Source organism: Protopterus annectens, chromosome 2.part1 (genome assembly GCF_019279795.1).
Source record: "Protopterus annectens isolate FY-2018-M chromosome 2.part1, PAN1.0, whole genome shotgun sequence".
In the NCBI taxonomy this organism is placed as follows: Eukaryota; Metazoa; Chordata; order Ceratodontiformes; family Protopteridae; genus Protopterus; species Protopterus annectens.
This window is the reverse complement of record NC_056729.1, coordinates 1,072,678,495-1,072,684,494: the sequence shown is the minus strand read 5'-3', so window position 1 is coordinate 1,072,684,494 and position 6,000 is coordinate 1,072,678,495.

The window sequence follows — 6,000 nt, the reverse complement described above, 5'->3', positions numbered from 1 at the left end:
TGTTTGCCATCAGTTCAGTACACTTTTATTTGCTGCTTTTAAGGCTTTGCCATAACTATAGAAGAGCTTGGGGTTGTCTTTAGCTTGTGAAGCTAACTTAACCTCATAATTGTCCTTGTTGGACTTAATCAATCTTCTCATTTTCCTGTTTAGTTTTTTAGTGAGCTCTTATCAATGAGCACTGCTTTTTCTGGCAGATCCTAGCTCCAGATAAACAACTAAACATTTTCTTCTCCATGTTCAGTCTGGTGAGTGGTGCCTATGTGTGTCATATGATGGAGTCCTCTTTGACAAGACTCCTGCATAAAGTGTTTGCTTGCCTTATGGGCTTCATTCTTGAGGCTCTACTAGTTGTAGGTGTATGTATGGTGTTTGGAGTTGCTCTTTGTGTGTGCTTTGGAGATTGCTGAGGGTAAGTGTTGTTAATAGACTTAAGAGGTCTGTGAAGTTTGGAAGAGTTGCTTTATAGTATCTCAGCATAAGATGGTCTGTGTGTGAAGGACATTATATGAGGTTAATTTAGTGTGTGTGTTTGTGTGTGTGTGTGTGTGTGTGTGTGTGTGTGTGTGTGTGTGTGTGTGTGTGTGTGTGTGTGTTCTTGACCTTGTTTGTATGTGAGATTTTTGCTTCCTAGGAAATTGCATATGTACATCTTTTATACTGTATTAGTTTCTTTACAGATTAAATGTTTCTCTGAGAACATGAGATAATTGTTACATTGTCTCAGGATGCCCATATCTACCAAGCTGGTTTTGGATAATTGTTACATTGTCTCAAGATGCCCATATCTACCAAAGTGACTATGTAGACATGTGGAAATTACATACCCATATTGTCCAGATCTGTATTCTGGTGGTTGGTTATAGATTTAGGACTGGGTTATACAGAGACCTCCTAGGGTGGTCACTGGGGGTTGACATTAGACAGGATTAGCTAGTGCTTTGATATGTAGTAATGCTGTTCTATGAGTAAGCTAGCTGCCCTGAGCCTGTTGCTGTCCAATGGATTTGTTTTAGCCTCACTAAGTTACAGGTTTCAGTTCTAATGGTAGTTTTATAGATAAACTGTTGTATCTAGGCATTTGCATCTGTACAGGGCACTGCCAACTGCTGGTGTGCAGTAAGCACCTCCATGCAAACTCACCAAATTTATAGCAGCAGAAAATAAACTGAAATTTAACGCCTGAGCCCTCTAGCCAATAAACTCTTACACTTTCAGGCCTTTTCAGCTAGACTAGACCTACATTTTAACACAAGTTGGATACTCCTAGTCTTCTTGAGGTAAAAACACAGCATAAAGAACCCTCAAGTGCAATACAGTAACAAAACAACATATTCATTAGCTAGACTGCCCTTCTCCAAGGCAATTACAAAGCAATCAATTTAAGCAACAGCAGTCAGAAAGAAGGAATGATTTTTTGTGTCGAAAGCCTTGGCAAGATCTAGATAGGCTGTGTGAAACACCTTACCCTTGTCTACGGCTTTGGTGACTGCTTCAAAGAAGTCTATCAGGTTTAGAAGACATGATCTGCCTTTTACAAACCCGAACTGGATGGGGTCCAGAGTTTGGAGATTACCAATGTCTTTGTTTATAAGTTCCATGATGATACGTTCCATGGCCTTGCAGGACAGGCTCATCAGGCTAATGGGGCGGTAGTTCCCAGGGTCCGTGGTGGCTCCCCCCCTTGTGGAGTGGGATAACCGTCACTGTGCGCCATTCAGCACACACAAAGTCTGAGGTGAGGCTATGACTGAACATGGTACTTAGGTGGGGTGCCAGTTCGTTCTGTAGTTCACGTAGAACACAGTCTGGGATGTTGTCTGGTCCCATGGATGTTGTGTTCTTGGCTTTGGAGAGTGTGGTTTTTACCTGTGCAGCCGTGATTACAGGAACTTTGCATTCTTCCGGTATAGAGATGGGCTCTTTAGGCGGTGAGAGGGGGGTAAAGTTAGCACTGAACCTATCTGCCAGGATGCTGGCAATATCAGTTGGGTCTGTATATTTAGTGCCATTGTGCTGTAACTCAGAGCAGATCTGAGTGTTGCCATTGAGATTCTTGACATAGCTATAGAATGCTTTGTGGTTGTCTTTAGAATTAGTGGCAATTTTGTTTTTGTAATTAGCTTTGGAGGATTTTATCAGGGATTGCAGCTTCTTACTGAGGCTGACCAGGGAGCTCCTCCACTCATGGGATTTTATTTTCTTTTGCAACAATTTCTTCCTTCTGTTGTACAGTTTGTTTATGGCAGGGGACCACCAGATTGGCTTCCTTTTTTTGGAGTATAGCATCTTGGTTCTGTTTGGGATAGCACCATCCATGCACTCATGTGAGTGCTTATAAAGTGCAATTGTGTAGGATTCAGTAGTTGTAACTGTATTGTCCATCTGCATGGGTGTCATGAAGTTCACCACTTCTGTCTTAAGAAGCATGAAGTTGGCTTTGGAGACATTCTTTACCATGGTTTCCTTAATGGGGAGTAGGGGCAGGATGTGGATATCTAGGGTAATTAGCTTATGGTTGGATCGGACCAATGAGGCGCTGACTTCAGGTGTGGAACACCGGTCAATCATGTTGGTAATGACTAGATCTAGGATATTGTTGCCCCTGGTGGGGGTGTGGAGAGGGTGATCCAGGGCATTGGAGTTTATGAATTCCAGAAAGTGTTGAGTGAAGGAGTTGGTACATGAGTAGTTTTCCCAGTTCATGGTGGGGTAGTTGAAATCACCCATTATTAGGGTGTTTGGTTGAACCCTAATATTTTCCAGTACATCAAGAAAAGAGGAGTGGGAATCCTGGGGCATGGTGGGTGATCTGTAGCAAGCTACAATTTGGATTGCAGTTTTGCCCAGAGTTGCACTTGGATAACCTCAGATGCATTATGCTGAGCAACTAGCCTGGAGGTGTGGATATCCTTAATGAATATGGGCACACCTCCATCTTTGGTGTTCCGGTCCAGTTTACATGGCCTAAAAGTGTGGTATGAGTTATAGCCTGGTAGTGCAGGGGTGCTCTCTGGAGCCTTGAACCAGGTCTCAGTCACTGCACAGATATCGATGTTCTCCATTTTAAGGAGTGCCTCGAGTGAGTGCATTTTGAGATTTAGACCTCTAGCATTAGGTAGCATCACCCTCAGTTTTTGCTTGCCTGTTCCTGTTATGGTGGTGAATTTGTCATTTGAACCTTGCCTAAAAAAGGCACTATAGGAGCGGCAAGAACCTTAGCCAGTATCCGGAATCCCAGGGGTGAAAGGTGCAGGCCATCTCTGGCAAAGCATCGTGGTCTCTCAACCATGTCATCCCAGGCAGACAGATACTGGATCCCCTTAGAATGGTACCAGAAGCTTAGCCAATTGTTAAAGTCAATCATTTTGTCTTTGTACTGTGGCATAATTCTGGTTGATGGCAGAATGTTACTCAGGGCTAGGGTCATACCTGCCTGGGCTACAAGATCAGAGAGCTCTTCCATGTCTCTTTTCATGTAGTCCAAGGAGGTATGTCTCAGGTCATTCACACCAACATGGACAATGATAGAGTCATATTTGTACTTGTTCTGGATTTACCTGAATACATGGGTTATGTGGCAGATCCTGGCACCCGACAGGCAACTGACAGTAACCTTCTCCTTGTTTAGCCTGGTGAGTGGGACATCAGTGTGCCTGACTATAGAGTCACCTATGACTAGTGTATTCGGTACATTGTTTTGCCTTATTGGCTGTGGTTGAGTGTCATACTGAGTCTGCAGGCTATGTGTCATTTGGGTTGTGTTGGAGGGTGGAGGTTGCTTGCACTTCTGCTTTGGAGGTCTCTGTTGCTTCAGCAGATTATTATTGAGCCTCCGCGAATGTTTTTGTGTTTCTATGTGTAAATTTTGGTGGTGTAGCTTTAGTGAGACTATGTGATGATTGTGGTGTGGTGCAAGTCTTTACCTTCTCCTCTTGACTGTCAAGTTCAGTGTTGATTGGAGAGAGCCTTACCTCCAGTTTAGCTTAGATAAGTGCATCTCACACAGGTTGTAGTGTTGAGTGGTAGGAGGAGAGGGTTGTCTGTGTACATGAGGCAATTTCTACATTGCCCCAAGATGCCCAGATTCTTCAGATAGACAAGAGAAAACACTGGGAGTTGACCCTTCGACATGCCTGAATACAAAACTATTTTCCTCTAGATAAGTGAGGAAAGTGAGTACAAGAGCTGTTTTTCTCTAAGCAAGTGAGGAAAGTAAGTACCAAAACTGTTTTCCTTTAGGTAATGAGGAAGGATGAGTGCTGTAGTAATTAGTAGGTTATTTAGTGCTTACAAGTTTTGAACAAGTGTTGATCACAAATAAGCAAATTCAAGTGCTAAAACTAAGAATCTGTGTCTGGACTAAACTAGTTACAAGAAAGGGGGGGAAACAAGTGCAAATGCAGGCTTCCAAATCAGAAAGCCGAGAGATGGAAAAACTGCCCAAACGGTCAATAACTACAATTTCTGGGCGAGAACCACTCCTTATGTGGTAGATAGGTTACCTAGTGCTTACCACTCCCACTGATAAGCTAGAAGGCTTCCCTCCAACAAAGAAAGTGTGGGGGGGGGCTCAGAAGCTTACATACAGTGCTGGATGCAGCAAATCTGAATCTGGACTACACTAGTTACAGGAAAGGTGTGTATATGTGCATATATATATATATATATATATATATATTTACATATATATATATATATATATATATATATATATATATATAAATTTATATATATATATATATATATATATATATATATATATATATATATATATATATATATATATATATATATATTCATATATATATATATATATATATATATATATATATAAATTTATATATATATATATATATATATATATCTATATATATATATTTATATATATATTTATATGTATATATATATAAGTTTATATATATTTATATATATATATATATTTATATATATGTATATATATATATATATATATATATATATAAATTTATATATATATATATATAAATTTATATATATATATATATATATATATATATATATATATATATTTATATATATATATATATATATATATATTTATATATATATATATATATATATAGATATGGATCTACCTGACTAGATCGAAACGTCAGAACACCGACAAATCGCCAGAAGATCGTCAAGGCAGAAGACCGACGGAGGAAGACACCAACGCTGAGAACACTGAGATGGGGAAAGGATGTGTAAGTATGCGGTAGTGACGGCCGTTAGGGTGCGAGTAAGGTAAGTGTGAGATGTTGGCAGTCTGTAGGGGTAGGGGTGGGATAAGTGAGCTAAGGTTAGGGCGTGGGTTAGGTAAGGGTGCGAGTAAGGTAAGTGTGCGATGTTGGCGGTCTGTAGGGGTAGGGGTGGGATAAGTGAGTTAGGGTTAGCCGGGTTAGGTAAGGGTGCAGTAGTGTGTGGTATATTTTGGGTTAGGGTTAAGTTAAGTGAGTTAGGGTTAGGGGTTATGTGAGTGCGATAGTGGTGACGGACCTTAGGGTTAGGGTTTCGGTTAGGGTTGTAGATAGTTGTGTATGTAAGGGTTAGTGTTGGTTTGTAAGGATTTTGGTGTGCTTGTGTTGTGTGTGTGGGTTTTGGATAGGGGATTTGTTTTGTTTGTTGTTATGATGTGTTCAGTGTATGTGGTGTCGTGTTTGTGAACTGTCGATTATGTGGTGTCGGTGAAGTGTGTGTCGATTATGTGGTGTCGGTGAAGTGCGTGTCGGTGTTATGAAGTTTCGATCTAGTCAGGTAGATCCATATATATATATATATATATATATATATATATATATATATATATATATATATTTATATATATATATATATATATATATATATATATATATACATATATATATATATATATATATATATATATATATATATATATATATATATATATTTATATATATATATATATATATTTATATATATATTCATATATATATATATTTATATATATATTTATAT